Genomic DNA, 16,068 nt, shown 5'->3' on the forward strand with positions numbered 1-16,068 from the left:
GATTGGGCCAAACCAGCCACCCGGAGCCAGAATCTGATACCCCCTAAAGAAGTTCAGACCCAGATCCAAATTATTCAGCTTGGGAACATGCTCCATAAAGGGCTGAACCCGCTGGTGGAGCCCCCCCTCACTGTATAGAAGTCAACCTACAAATCCAAACTTAGCTGCTGGTGAATGGAATGGACCAACCCTTGGAGCAGCTGCTGAATACCAAACTCTGGGGAAGATCAAACCTAGGTCCAGTTCTATTTTATGAGAAAATTATATGTATGGGTAGTAATATGAATAATATATAAGGAATTAAGGCCAGCAGGTCATGATGAGTAGTAGGGCATAGGTGGGGAGCATAAAAGGGTATTTTTTCACAGACAGCAGTTCATATTGCCCATTTCATCTTTAAAGCATTTTACAATAAATAAATATGATCCAACTGTACATTGTGATCTGTATATGCATACTAGTGTGCCTATATACAACACTAGGAAAGACAATGGGGTTGCATGTGGGCACAGCAGTTGCAGAATTGGAGCCTATCAGGTAAACATTCCAACAAAATATGGCCCTGATCCTGCAAACACTTACGCACATGCTTAACTTTACTCCTGTGACTACTCAGGGTAGTAAAATTAAGCCCATGTGTAGGTGTTCGCATTGGGGCCTCTCATTCCAATCCAATCCCCAGTGTAAAAGTGTCCACAACACACACAGCAAAATAAATTGGTACAGTGTGAATGGTCCCTTTTAAAGGGAAATGGGGCCAGCCCCCTCTCTGCCATAATTTGTTAGAATGAACATCTGGATCTCCTCATAAAAGAGCTCAGCAGATGGAGTGGAACTACAGGGAATGGGTATGCAGACTTAGTCCTGTGGAAGGTGTTTGAGATTTGCTTACTCAGCAAATTAGTCTATCTAACAAATCTTTATGGTAAGGCAAACTACTCAGAAAGTAGAAATCAGTTATGCACTGTCAAGGTTCCTCCCCCACTCTGAACTCTAGGGTACAGATGTGGGGACCTGCATGAAAAACCTCCTAAGCTTATCTTTACCAGCTTAGGTCAAAACTTCCCCAAGGTACAAAATATTACCCCCGTTATCCTTGGAATGGCCGCTACCACCACCAAACTAATACTGGTTACTGGAGAAGAGCTGTTTGGACGCGTCCTTCCCCCCAAAATACTTCCCAAAACCTTGCACCCCACTTCCTGGACAAGGTTTGGTAAAAAGCCTCACCAATTTGCTTAGGCGACTACAGATCCAGACCCTTGGATCTTAAGAACAATGAACAATCCTCCCAACACTTGCACCCCCCCTTTCCTGGGAAATGTTGGATAAAAAGCCTCACCAATTTGCATAGGTGACCACAGACCCAAACCCTTGGATCTGAGAACAATGAAAAAGCATTCAGTGTTTTACAAGAAGACTTTTAATAAAAAATAGAAGTAAATAGAAATAAAGAAATCCCCCCTGTAAAATCAGGATGGTAGATATCTTACAGGGTAATTAGATTCAAAAACATAGAGAACCCCTCTAGGCAAAACCTTAAGTTACAAAAAAGATACACAGTCAGAAATAGTTATTCTATTCAGCACAATTCTTTTCTCAGCCATTTAAAGAAATCATAATCTAACACATACCTAGCTAGATTACTTACTAAAAGTTCTAAGACTCCATTCCTGTTCTGTCCCTGGCCAAGACGACTACAGACAGACACACAAACCCTTTGTTTCTCTCCCTCCTCCCAGCTTTTGAAAGTATCTTGTCTCCTCATTGGTCATTTTGGTCAGGTGCCAGCGAGGTTACCTTTAGCTTCTTAACCCTTTACAGGTGAGAGGAGCTTTCCCCTGGCCAGGAGGGATTTCAAAGGGGTTTACCCTTCCCTTTATATTTATGACACGCCCCCCAAATCTCAGCTAGGGTGAAACACTGGCTGGGATTTCTTCCTGGAGCTCTAGGAAAACAGAGTTAATAAGACACATGCATCTCTAAATATACTACCAAGTACATAAAGACTAACAATATTTTCCACATCTCAAGGACGATTTTAACCAGTTGATTCTGGGAAACTTTCACGGGAGAGTGCATCAGCCACTTTGTTAGAAGCTCCTGAGATGTGTTGGATGTCGAAATCAAAATCTTGGAGAGCTAAACTCCACCGAAGAAGTTTTTTGTTAGTTTCTTTGACGGTGTGAAGCCACTTTAGTGCAGCATGGTCGGTTTGCAGGTGGAAACGCCGTCCCCAAATATATGGGCGTAGCTTTTCCAGAGCGTAGACAATGGCATAACATTCTTTTTCAGTGACTGACCAGTTGCTTTCCCTCTCAGACAGTTTTTTGCTGAGAAACACTACAGGGTGGAATTCTTGATCAGGTCCTTTCTGCATTAAAACTGCTCCCACACCACGCTCGGATGCATCTGTGGTTACTAGGAACGGTTTGTCAAAGTCTGGGGCCCTTAGTACAGGGTCAGACATGAGTGTCGCTTTAAGCTTGTTAAAGGCCTTCTGACACTTTCCGGTCCACTGAACAGCATTTGGCTGTTTCTTTTTGGTTAGGTCTGTCAGTGGGGCAGCGATTTGGCTGTAGTGCGGTACAAATCGTCTGTAATAACCGGCCAAGCCTAAGAAGGATTGAACCTGTTTCTTTGACTTTGGGACAGGCCACTTTTGGATAGCATCCACTTTGGCCTGTAGGGGGCTGATAGTTCCTTGACCCACCTGGTGTCCAAGGTAAGTCACTCTGTTTAGGCCTATTTGACACTTCTTAGCCTTAACAGTTAGTCCTGCCTCCCTTATGCGCTCAAGGACTTTTTGTAGATGTTCCAGGTGGTCTGCCCAGGAATCCGAAAATATGGCCACATCGTCAAGGTAGGCGACTGCATATTCTCCTAATCCCGCTAGGAGACCATCTACAAGTCTTTGGAAAGTGGCGGGTGCATTTCGCAGCCCGAAAGGGAGTACATTAAATTCATACAGCCCGAGATGTGTGATGAAGGCTGACCTTTCCTTGGCAGATTCATCTAGCGGTACCTGCCAGTACCCCTTGGTTAAGTCCAAGGTAGAGATGAACTGGGCCCTTCCCAGTTTCTCTAATAGTTCATCTGTGCGTGGCATGGGATAGTTGTCTGGGCGAGTTACAGCATTTAGCTTACGGTAGTCCACGCAAAAACGTATTTCCCCATCTGGTTTGGGAACTAGAACCACTGGAGATGCCCATGCACTTTCAGAGGGGCGGATTACACCCATCTGTAACATATCCTGGATCTCCCGTTCTATAGCAGTTTTAGCTTGAGGAGACACCCGGTAAGGTTGGACCCTAATTGGGTGAGCATTACCTGTGTCAATGGAGTGGTATGCCCGTTCAGTCAGTCCTGGGGTGGCTGAGAACGTTGGCGCGTAGCTAGTGCACAGCTCCTGGATCTGCTGTCGCTGCATACGCCCAAGGGTCATGGAGAGGTTCACCTCTTCCACACCACCAGCACATTTCCCTTCGTAGTAGACACCTTCAGGCCACTCAGCGTCGTCTCCTCCCTGGGCTGTAAACTGACAAACCTTTAATTCTCTGGAATAAAAGGGCTTTAGAGAATTAATATGATACACCTTAGGCTTTCGGTTGGAGGTGGGGAATGCTATGAGATAATTAACAGCTCCCAGGCGCTCCTGGACCACGAATGGCCCTTCCCACGATGCTTCCATTTTATGGGCCTGGAGCGCCTTTAAGACCATGACCTGGTCTCCTACTTTGAAGGAACGCTCTCTGGCATGTTTATCATACCAGGCTTTTTGCTCTTTTTGAGCATCCTGTAAGTTTTCTCTAGCAAGGGCTAAAGAGGTTCGGAGGGTGTTTTGTAGGTTGGTTACAAAGTCCAGAATGTTAGTTCCTGGAGAAGGTGTAAATCCCTCCCATTGCTGCTTCACCAACTGCAATGGCCCCTTAACCTCACGGCCATATACAAGTTCAAATGGGGAAAACCCTAAACTGGGATGTGGTACAGCTCTGTAGGCAAAGAGCAACTGCTGCAATACTAGGTCCCAATCATTGGAGTGCTCATTTACGAATTTACGTATCATGGCCCCCAAAGTTCCATTAAACTTCTCCACCATGCCATTTGTTTGATGATGGTAAGGAGTGGCAACCAAGTGATTTACCCCATGAGCTTCCCAAAGGTTTTTCATAGTTCCTGCCAGGAAACTAGTCCCTGCATCTGTGAGGATGTCGGAGGGCCAACCTACCCTGGCAAAAATGTCTGCTAGTGCCTGGCACACACTTTTAGCCCTGGTGTTGCTTAGAGCTACTGCTTCCGGCCATCGGGTGGCAAAATCCATGAAAGTCAGTATGTACTGCTTTCCTCTGGGTGTCTTTTTCGGAAAAGGACCCAGAATATCCACAGCTACTCGCTGAAATGGAACTTTAATGATGGGGAGTGGCTGGAGAGGAGCTTTGACCTGGTCTTGGGGTTTTCCCACTCTTTGGCACACCTCACAAGACTGGACATAGGTAGAAACATCCTTGCCCATTCCCTCCCAGTGGAATGACCCCCCCAAACGGTCTTTGGTCCTGTTCACCCCAGCATGGCCACTAGGGTGATCATGGGCTAAGCTCAAGAGCTTGGCCCGGTATTTAGTTGGAACTACCAACTGTCTCTGAGGATGCCAGTCTTCCTGGTGTCCCCCAGAAAGAGTTTCCTTGTATAAAAGTCCTCTTTCTACAACAAACCTGGATCGATTAGAAGAGCTGAGAGGCGGTGGGTTGCTCCGTGCCGCCGTCCAAGCTCTCTGGAGGCTTTCATCTGCTTCTTGTTCGGTCTGGAACTGTTCCCTTGATGCTGGAGACATCAGTTCCTCATGGGATTGTGGACCTAGGCTTGGTCCCTCTGGAAGCGATATAGGGGATGGAGCTGTTTCTGTTGACTGTGAACCGCTCTCCGCTGGTGTACTATGTTGGGATTCAGGCTCCGGCTGAGCCTCTTGTGTAGGGTTATCGGCTGCTGCCAGTTCAGGTTCGGTGGGGCCCTCTGGTGTTGAGGTTGCAAGTACTGGATTCAGTGCTGACACGGGGTCTGGTGTTGGTTGTTCGGCTGGTTCCGGTTCTGGGACTGGTTCCGTCTGGGTCTCTGGGACTGGATCCACTACTGCTGTTGCAGACATTGGCCTGGGGTCCAGGTCCATCACCTCTGACTGGGTCCTGATAGAAGTTTCCGGAACAGAGCTAGGCCTCACGGCTTGTTTAGCCTGGTTGCGGGTGACCATTCCCACCCTCTTGGCCTGCTTCACATGATTGGCCAAGTCTTCCCCCAACAGCATGGGGATGGGATAATCATCATAGACTGCAAAAGTCCACATTCCTGACCAGCCCTTGTACTGGACAGGCAACTTGGCTGTAGGCAAATTGAAAGAGTTGGACTTGAAGGGTTGAATCGTCACTTGGATCTCTGGGTTGATTAAATTGGGGTCCACTAAGGAAGCATGGATAGCTGACACTTGTGCTCCGGTGTCCCTCCACGCGGTGACCTTCTTCCCACCCACACTCACAGTTTCCCTCCGCTCCAAGGGTATCTGGGAGGTATCTGGGCCTGTGGACCTCTGGTGTGATTCCGGTGCAATGAACTGTAATCTGTTGGGGTTCTTGGGGCAGTTGGCCTTTACATGCCCCAGCTCGTTACACTTAAAACATCGTCCAGCTGACGGGTCACTGGGGCGAGGAGGGTTGCTGGAGAACGGGGTGGTGGGACGATAAGGGGTCTGGAGGGTTCTTTGGGAGGTAGGTGGGGCTTTGGGCGGCCCCCGGTAATAGGGTGTGGTCTGGGGTGGTCCCTTCTGGTCTCCGCTCCAACTGCGACCAGTTTTCTTCTTCTCTGCCACCTCCACCCATCTGGCTCCAATCTCTCCTGCCTCAATTACAGTTTTGGGTTTCCCATCTAGGATGTATCTTTCTATTTCCTCAGGAACACCCTCTAAGAATTGTTCCATTTGCATTAGGAAGGGCAAATTTACTGGAGATTCAACACTTGCTCCTGATATCCAGGCATCCCAATGTTTTACAATGTGGTAGGCATGTCGGGTAAATGACATGTCTGGTTTCCACCTTAGGGCTCTGAACCTCCGACGAGACCGCTCGTGTGTTATCCCCATTCTGACTCTCGCCTTGGATTTAAACAGTTCATACTTGTTCATGTGTTCTTTAGGCATTTCAGCTGCCACCTCAGCTAAGGGTCCACTGAGCTGCGGCCTCAGCTCTACCATGTATTGGTCAGTAGAGATGTTGTACCCAAGGCAGGCCCTTTCGAAGTTTTCTAAGAAGGCCTCAGTATCATCACCTGCCTTGTAGGTGGGGAACTTTCTGGGATGGGAAGTGGTACCTGGAGAAGGATTGCTAGGGTTTGTTGGTATATTCTGCTGGGCCTTTATCCTCTCCATCTCCTCCACATGCTTCCTCTCTTTTTCCTTCTCCTCCTCCACATGCTTCCTCTCTTTTTCCCTCTCCTCCTCCACATGCTTCCTTGCCTCCATTTCCCTCTTGTGGGCAGCCTCTTGGTGTTGTTCTGCCTCCCTTTCTTGTTCCTTCTTCAGCTGCATGAGTTCTATCTGTCTTTCATGTTCCCTTTGTTTTTCCTCAGCCTGAAATTTGGCTAATTCCAGCTGTAGTCGAGCTGAGGATTTGGCCATTCTAACCTCTCTGTTTTTAACTAACTTTACACCCGAGGTTTAGAAATAAACAAACAAAACTTGGCTGTAAAATTTTGCTGTGCTGGAATAGAATACCTATTCTCTGATAGTGATTGTCAGCCTACAGAAAAAGACAATTCCCTTGTCTCTGCTCTGGGCCCAAATTAAAGCAAAAAACCTCCAACTACTTGGAAACCTGCTTACCCAGCCCAAAGAAGAAAAAAATTTCTTTTCAAACCTGTGCTCCTTGTAAAACAAAACAAAAAAAAAATCAAAATCCTAAAAAAAAACCCTGCCACTTTTGTCTCCAGGCAAATGGGTAGAGCACACACCCCCTATTTACTTTTAGGAAGAAAAGAAAAAAAAAAAAAAAAACCTCTGGGTTGGAAGACTGTGAATTTCCCTGCAGGAGTTAAGTACCCTGCCTCCAGGCAAAGAAAATCTGCAATTCACAAGATAATCCCCTTTTGTCTCTGCTTGGCCACAAAGCAGAGAGAAACCAAGCTGCTTTCAGTTTCAAAGCTGCCTTCTGGACTTCCTAAAAATTCCTTTTTAAAATCTGTATTTCTAGTTCAAAAAATCTCAACTGGATCTCAAAATGATTTCAGGTTAATCCCACCACTGTGCCACCATGTCAAGGTTCCTCCCCCACTCTGAACTCTAGGGTACAGATGTGGGGACCTGCATGAAAAACCTCCTAAGCTTATCTTTACCAGCTTAGGTCAAAACTTCCCCAAGGTACAAAATATTACCCCCGTTATCCTTGGAATGGCCGCTACCACCACCAAACTAATACTGGTTACTGGAGAAGAGCTGTTTGGACGCGTCCTTCCCCCCAAAATACTTCCCAAAACCTTGCACCCCACTTCCTGGACAAGGTTTGGTAAAAAGCCTCACCAATTTGCTTAGGCGACTACAGATCCAGACCCTTGGATCTTAAGAACAATGAACAATCCTCCCAACACTTGCACCCCCCCTTTCCTGGGAAATGTTGGATAAAAAGCCTCACCAATTTGCATAGGTGACCACAGACCCAAACCCTTGGATCTGAGAACAATGAAAAAGCATTCAGTGTTTTACAAGAAGACTTTTAATAAAAAATAGAAGTAAATAGAAATAAAGAAATCCCCCCTGTAAAATCAGGATGGTAGATATCTTACAGGGTAATTAGATTCAAAAACATAGAGAACCCCTCTAGGCAAAACCTTAAGTTACAAAAAAGATACACAGTCAGAAATAGTTATTCTATTCAGCACAATTCTTTTCTCAGCCATTTAAAGAAATCATAATCTAACACATACCTAGCTAGATTACTTACTAAAAGTTCTAAGACTCCATTCCTGTTCTGTCCCTGGCCAAGACGACTACAGACAGACACACAAACCCTTTGTTTCTCTCCCTCCTCCCAGCTTTTGAAAGTATCTTGTCTCCTCATTGGTCATTTTGGTCAGGTGCCAGCGAGGTTACCTTTAGCTTCTTAACCCTTTACAGGTGAGAGGAGCTTTCCCCTGGCCAGGAGGGATTTCAAAGGGGTTTACCCTTCCCTTTATATTTATGACATGCACAAATGGAAAATCATCTGGACAATCTCATCAAAGTTGCCTCCAGCACTGGACAATACAGCTTCAACCTCCCTTTGTTACACAAACTTATTTACAACTTTTTTCTTATACATTGTATGTGTCTCCCATTTCCATGTTAACTCTCCTCCCCCATCAGTACAGTTAGTTCAAACCGATCTTTTCTAGTTTTTTAATTACTTTCTTTTCTTAGTCTCACAAATATGATTAGTCTATAACTGTTTACACATACACAGTTCTACTTGTGCTTACACTGTTAAACGTTTTCAGAACAGTCTTAAAATCCACAGCAGACCACTATCAGGCCTAGGTATGCCTTTGTGCCCAATACTCCCCACCATGAAGTCTGTCACACAGTCTGGAGTGGCTCACAACTGTGAGTGCCAATCTCAGGTCAGATTGTCAGAAAACAGGGCAGACACCCCAAACTGGTAATATATTCTATAATTAGATTTCATCAAGCCAGTAACAAATGTGAACTCCTGGGTCACTATATTAATCTTACCAAGGAGTCACAGACAGTCCCTTAGGCTCCCCCACCTATCGTGCCACAAAGACAAACTGGACTTTGTGATAAAAGGTTATATAAGCCAAAAATCACATCACATTTGGCCAATCCCAAAGGATCAGTCACTTTTCCCCAGATCAATTTGGTTCCCTGGATCCAGAGATGAAAGTAAGCTGGTACGCCCCAGTACGGTGTACTGGCAAGAGCCGGTGCGCTGTACCGGGGTGGATCGGCTTCCCAAGGCGCAATTTAAAGGGCCTGCAGCTCCCAGCAGCAGCTGGAGCCCCCGGCCCTTTAAATTGCTGCCAGAGCCCCGCTGCCAGAGCCCTGGGGTAGTGGCGGCGGGGCTGGGGCGGCGATTTAAAGGGCCCGGGGTGGTAGCGGCAGCAGAGCCCTGGACCCTTTAAATCGTCCCCAGAGCCCCACTGCCGCTTCCCCAGGGCTCTGGCAGCAGGGCTCCAGGGACAATTTAAAGGGCCCAGGGCTCCGGCCGCCACTACCGCCCAGGGCCCTTTAAACTGCTGCCAGAGCCCCCAGCTGCCGCTGTTACCCTGGGAAGGGGGAAGGAGGCACTTGCTGGTACAGGATGGGCCGGGGCTGGCTCTGACCTCCGCAAGTCCCGCCCCTTCTGGGGGCCAGAGCTGGCCTCCGCCCAGCACCGTACCGGTAAGTCACTAGACTTACTTTCACCCCTGCCTGGATCTCACACCAAAGACAATGCTGGCAGGGAATTCTCTGTTAAATTAACTATAAATTTATTAGTTAAGAAAAGGAATGAGAGTTATTGAGAGGTTAAAGCAGGTAAAATATAATAGGTAAATCACAGTTTGTAACCCAAATGGTGGCAGTGATGTAATAAACTGCCAGTCTCCTCAAAGTCTTCTCAGGGTAACCCAGATTGCCTCTGGCAATCTTCACTTTGCATTTGTTATCTTCCCTGTCCGAGTCCAAACAGTCAACGATACAGGACAATTCCTTGAATCAATATTTGTTTTCTGGAGAAGAAGCTATAATCTGCACAGTGGCTTCACCCACGTGGGTTTGATGAGTAGGAAATGCAGACTAAATCTGTGAATTTTCATTGTTGAACACAACGGCCCTTGCTTTGAAAGTAGCACTCTTCTTCATTTACATTTCCAAGACTCCAATCGCCTTAATTACAGGGATATACACAATGTAAATGTACAGTAATGTAATAGCAAACATCTTAACACTAACCCACACTTTTGCTCTATGGTTAACTAATTACAGGGATATACATAATGTAATGAAATAGCAATCAATAGATTATAGATAAGTGAAGACAATACCATTAACATTTCCTTGGAACTAAACTAACACACAAGTGAATTGGCATGATTACAGTACAATACCTTTGGATACTCCTTTGATTTCTATTAGAATGAGTGAATTAGCCTGCAGCAATATCTTGAGCGGGCTCCTGACTAGACAGCATCACAAAGTTGTAGAATCTTTTTAAGGCTATGTCTACACTACGAAATTAGGTCGAATTTATAGAAGTCGGTTTTGTAGAAAGCGTTTTTATACAGTCGATTGTGTGTGTTGCCACACAATGCTCTAAGTGCATTTAGTCGGCATTTAGTAGGCGGAGTGCGTCCACAGTACTGAGGCAACTGTCGACTTCTGGAGCGCTGCACTGTGAGTAGCTATCCCACAGTTCCCGCAGTCTCCATCGCCCATTTGAATTCTGGGTAGAAATCCCAATGCCTGATGGGGCAAAAACATTGTTGTAGGTGGTTCTGGATACACATCATCAGCACCCCCTTCCCTCCCTCCTTCCCTCTGTGTAAGCAACGGCAGACAATTGTTTCGCGCCTTTTTTCCTGGGTTACCCGTGCAGATGCCATACCACAGCAAGCATGGAGCCCGCTCAGCTCTCCGTCACTGTATGTCTCCGGCGTGCTGGCAGACATGGTTCTGCATTGCTACACAGCAGCAGCTATTGCCTTTTGGCAGCAGACAGTGCAGTATGACTGGTAGCCGTCGTCGCCGTTCTCCAGGGTGCTCTTTTAGCCAACATCAGTAAGGTCAGTCAGGGGCGCCTGGGCAAACATGGGAGTGACTCAGCCAGGTCATTTCCCTTTTAAGTTTCGTCTCATGGCGATTCAGTCCTGCCGGCAGTCCTATTGCATCGTCTTCTAATGAGCAGCCAGGAGACGACGATGGCCAGCAGTCATACTGAACCGTCTTCTGCCAGCAAGATGTATAAAGATAGATGAAGTGGATCAAAACAAGAAATAGAGCAGATTTGTTTTGTATTCATTTTCTCCTCCCTTCCTCCCTCCCTCTGTGAAATCAACAGCCTGCTAAACCCAGAGTTTTGAGTTCTATCCTTGAGGGCGCCATTCTGTTTCTCCTTGATGCAAAGCCACCCCCATTATTGATTTTAATTCCCTGTAAGCCAACTTTGTAAGCCATGTTGTCAGTCGCCTCTCCCTCCGTCAGAGCAACGGCAAACAATCGTTTTGTGCCTTTTTTCAGCGCAGATGCCATAGCACTGGGAACATGGAGTCCGCTCAGATCACCGCGGCAATTATGAGCACTATAAACACCGCACGTATTATCCAGCAGGCTATGCAGAACCATAACCTGCAAGAAAAGCGAAACCAGGCGAGGAGGAGGCGACTGCAGCACGGTGACAAGAGTGATGAGGACATGGACATAGACTTCTCACAAAGTACGGGCCCCTTAGAATCATAGAATATCAGGGTTGGAAGGGACCTCAGGAGGTCATCTAGTCCAACCCCCTGCTCAAAGCAGGACCAATCCCCAATTAAATCATCCCAGCCAGGGCTTTGTCAAGCCTGACCTTAAAAACTTCTAAGGAAGGAGATTCTACCACCTCCCTAGGCAACGCATTCCAGTGTTTCACCACCCTCCTAGTGAAAAAGTTTTTCCTAATATCCAACCTAAACATCCCCCACTGCAACTTGAGACCATTACTCCTTGTCCTGTCCTCTTCTACCACTGAGAATAGTCTAGAACCATCCTCTCTGGAACCACCTCTCAGGTAGTTGAAAGCAGCTATCGAATCCCCCCTCATTCTTCTCTTCTGCAGACTAAACAATCCCAGCTCCCTCAGCCTCTCCTCATAAGTCATGTGTTCCAGACCCCTAATCATTTTTGTTGCTCTTCGCTGGACTCTCTCCAATTTATCCACATCCTTCTTGTAGTGTGGGGTCCAAAACTGGACACAGTACTCCAGATGAGGCCTCACCAATGTCGAATAGAGGGGGACGATCACGACCCTCAATCTGCTCGCTATGCCCCTACTTATACATCCCAAAATGCCATTGGCCTTCTTGGCAACAAGGGCACACTGTTGACTCATATCCAGCTTCTCGTCCACTGTCACCCCTAGGTCCTTTTCCGCAGAACGGCTGCCTAGCCATTCGGTCCCTAGTCTGTAGCTGTGCATTGGGTTCTTCCGTCCTAAGTGCAGGACCCTGCACTTATCCTTATTGAACCTCATCAGATTTCTTTTGGCCCAATCCTCCAATTTGTCTAGGTCTCTCTGTATCCTATCCCTGTCCTCCAGCGTATCTACCACTTCTCCCAGTTTAGTATCATCCGCAAATTTGCTGAGAGTGCAATCCACACCATCCTCCAGATCATTTATGAAGATATTGAACAAAACCGACCCCAGGACCGACCCCTGGGGCACTCCACTTGACACCGGCTGCCAACTAGACATGGAGCCATTGATCACTACCCGTTGAGCCTGACAATCTAGCCAACTTTCTATCCACCTTATAGTGCATTCATCCAGCCCATACTTCTTTAACTTGCTGACAAGAATACTGTGGGAGACCGTGTCAAAAGCTTTGCTAAAGTCAAGAAACAATACATCCACTGCTTTCCCTTCATCCACAGAACCAGTAATCTCATCATAGAAGGTGATTAGATTAGTCAGGCATGACCTTGGTGAATCCATGCTGACTGTTCCTGATCACTTTCCTCTCATGTAAGTGCTTCAGGATTGATTCTTTGAGGACCTGCTCTATGATTTTTCCGGGGCCTGAGGTGAGGCTGAGGTGAGGCCTTCAGTGTGCACATCATGGTGTCAGTTGGGCAGATTCATGGCGTGGAATGCCGATTCTGGGCCCGGGAAACAAGCACAGAGTGGTGGGACCGCCTAGTGTCACAGGTCTGGGATGATTCCCAGTGGCTGTGAAACTTTCACATGCGTAAGGGCACTTTCATGGAACTTTGTGACTTGCTTTCCTCTGCCCTGAAGCGTAAGAATACCAAGATGAGAGCAGCCCTCACAGTTGAGAAGCAAGTGGTGATAGCCTTGTGGAAGCTTGCAACGCCAGACAGCTAACGGTCAGTTGGGAATCAATTTGGAGTGGGCAAATCTACCGGGGGGGGGGGCTGCTGTGATGCAGGTAGCCAACACTATCACTGAGCTGCTGATATCAAGGGTAATGACTCTGGGAAATGTGCAGGTCACAGTGGATAGCTCTGCTGCAATGGGATTCCCTAACTGTGGTGGGATGATAGACGGAACCCATATCCCTATCTTGGCACTGGAGCACCAAGGCAGCACATACATAAACCGAAAGTGGTACTTTTCAGTGGTGCTGCAAGCACTGGTGGATCACAAGGGACATTTCACCAACATCAACATGGGATGGCCGGGAAAGGTACATGATGCTCGCATCTTCAGGAACCCTGGTCTGTTTCAATAGCTGCAGCAAGGGACTTACTTTCCAGACCAGAAAATAAACTGTTGGGGATGTTGAAATGCCTGTAGTTATCCTTGGGGATCCAGCCTACCCCTTAATGCCATGGCTCATGAAGCCATACACAAGCACCCTGGACAGTAGTCAGGAGCTGTTCAACTATAGGCTGAGCAAGTGAAGAATGGTGGTAGAATGTGCATTTGGACGTTTAAAAGCACGCTGGCGCAGTTTACTGACTCAGTTAGACCTCAGCGAAACCAATATTCCCATTGTTATTACTGCTTGCTGTGCGCTCCACAATATCTGTGAGAGTAAGGGGGAGATGTTTATGGTGGGGTGGGAGGTTGAGACAAATTGACTGGCCGCTGATTACGCGCAGCCAGACACCAGGGTGGTTAGAAGAGTACAGCAGGATGTGGTGCGCATCAGAGAAGCTTTGAAAACCAGTTTCAGGAATGGCCAGGCTATGGTGTGAAAGTTGTTTGTTTCTCCTTGATGGAAAACCCACCCCGGTTTCACTCTACTTTCCTGTAAGCTAAGCACCCTCCCCTCCCGCCTTCGATCACCGCTTGCAGAGGCAATAAAGTCATTGTTGCTTCACATTCATGCATTCTTTATTAATTCATCACACAAATAAGGTGATAACTGCCAAGGTAGCTTGGAAGGGGTGGTAGAGAGGGAAGCACCAGGTGGGGTGGTGGAGGAGGGAAGGACAAGGCCACGCAGCACTTTAAAACTTTAAAACTTATTGAATGCCAGCCTTCTGTTACTTGGGCAATCCTCTGGGGTGGAGTGGCTGGGTGGCCAGAGGGGCCCCCCCACCACGTTCTTGGGTGGCTGGGTGAGGAGGCCATGGAACTTGGGGAGGAGGGCGGTTGGTTACACATGGGCTGTAGCGGTGGTCTGTGCTCCTGCTGCTTTTCCTGCAGCTCAACTGTACGCTGGAGCATATGAGTTTGATCCTCCAGCAGCCTGAGCATTGACTCCTGCCTTCTTTCAGCAAGCTGATGCCACCTACCATCTTCAGCCCGTCACCTCTCCTCGCGGTCATATAGTGTTTTCCTGCATTCTGAGATTGTCTGCCTCCGCATAATTTGCTGTGCTCTGTCAGCATGGCAGGACAACATGAGGTTGTTTTTTTCCACCTTCTAATCTTCGCTAGTTTCTGGGAAGGAGAAACATATGCTGCTGGTGGAGGGGGGAAAAAAGGGAGAGTGGTAGTTAAAAAGACACATTTTATAAAACAATGGGTACAGTCTTTCACGGTAAACCTAGCTGTTAACATTACATACATAGCACATGTACTTTCATTACGAGGTCGCATTTTCCTCTTATTGAGGGTATGCCGGTTTGGTGTGAGAGATCACTCATGCAGGGCCGGGCAGCAGAATTCGGCTTGCAGGTAGCCACGGTAAGCCACAGTCTTTTGGCTTCTTTAACCTTCATAACATGTGGGAATGGTTTCAAACAGCAGTGCCCTCATTTCCCATATGAAGTAGCCATTGGGTTGGCCATTAAAAATGGGTTGGCAATTTAAAAGGAGGGGCTGCAGTTTTGGGGTTCACGTGCAGCAGAAACCCAACTAACCCACCTCCCCTCACACACACCCAATTCTCTGGGATGATGGCTTCACTCCTCCCCCCACAACGTGGCTAACAGTGGGGAAGATTTCTCTTCAGCCACAGGCAAACAGCCCAGCAGGAACAGGCACCTCTTAAGGTCCACTTACTAAAACCACCCTATTTCAACCAGGTGACTGTGAATGATATCACTCTCCTGAGGGTAACAGAGATAAAGAGAGATAAAGAACAGATGTTGTTTGAATGCCAGCAAACACAGGGACCATACAGTGCAATGCTTTGTTCTGCAGTGATTCCCTACTATGTGCTACTGGCCTGGCAAGGTAAAGTGTCCTACCATGGAGGATGGAATAAGGCTGCCCTCCCCAGAAACCTTTTGCAAAGGCTTTGGGAGTACATCCAGGAGAGCTTTATGGAGATGTCCCTGGAGAATTTCCACTTCATCCCCAGGCACGTTAACAGACTTTTCCAGTAGCTATACTGGCCGTGAATGCCAGGGCAAATTAATCATTAAACATGCTTGCTTTTAAACCATGTATAATATTTACAAAGGTACACTCACCAGAGGTTCCTTCTCCGCCTTCAGGGTCCGGGAGCTTGCCTTGGGTGGGTTTGGGGGGTATTGGGTCCAGGTCCAGGGTGATAAACAGATCCTGGTTGTTGGGGAAACCGGTTTCTCCACTTCCTTGCTGTGAGCTATCTACAATCTCCTCCTCCTCATCATCATCTTCCTCGCCCCCAAAACCCGCTTTCGTGTTGCTTCCCACTCCTTGAACAGAGTCAAAGCACATGGTTGGGGTAGTGGTGGCTGCACCCCCTAGAATGGCATGCAGCTCATCATAGAAGCGGTATGTCTGGGGCTCTGAACTGGAGCGGCCGTTTGCCTCTCTGGTGTTTTGGTAGGCTTGCCTGAGCTCCTTAATTTTCACGCAGCACTGCTGTGAGTCCCTGTTATAGCCTCTGTCCTTCATGCCATTGGAGATTTTTTCAAATATTGTGGCATTTCGTCTTTTCGAACCGAGTTCTGCCAGCA

The sequence above is a fragment of the Lepidochelys kempii genome, chromosome 1 (genome assembly GCF_965140265.1).
Source record: "Lepidochelys kempii isolate rLepKem1 chromosome 1, rLepKem1.hap2, whole genome shotgun sequence".
NCBI lineage: Eukaryota > Metazoa > Chordata > Testudines > Cheloniidae > Lepidochelys > Lepidochelys kempii.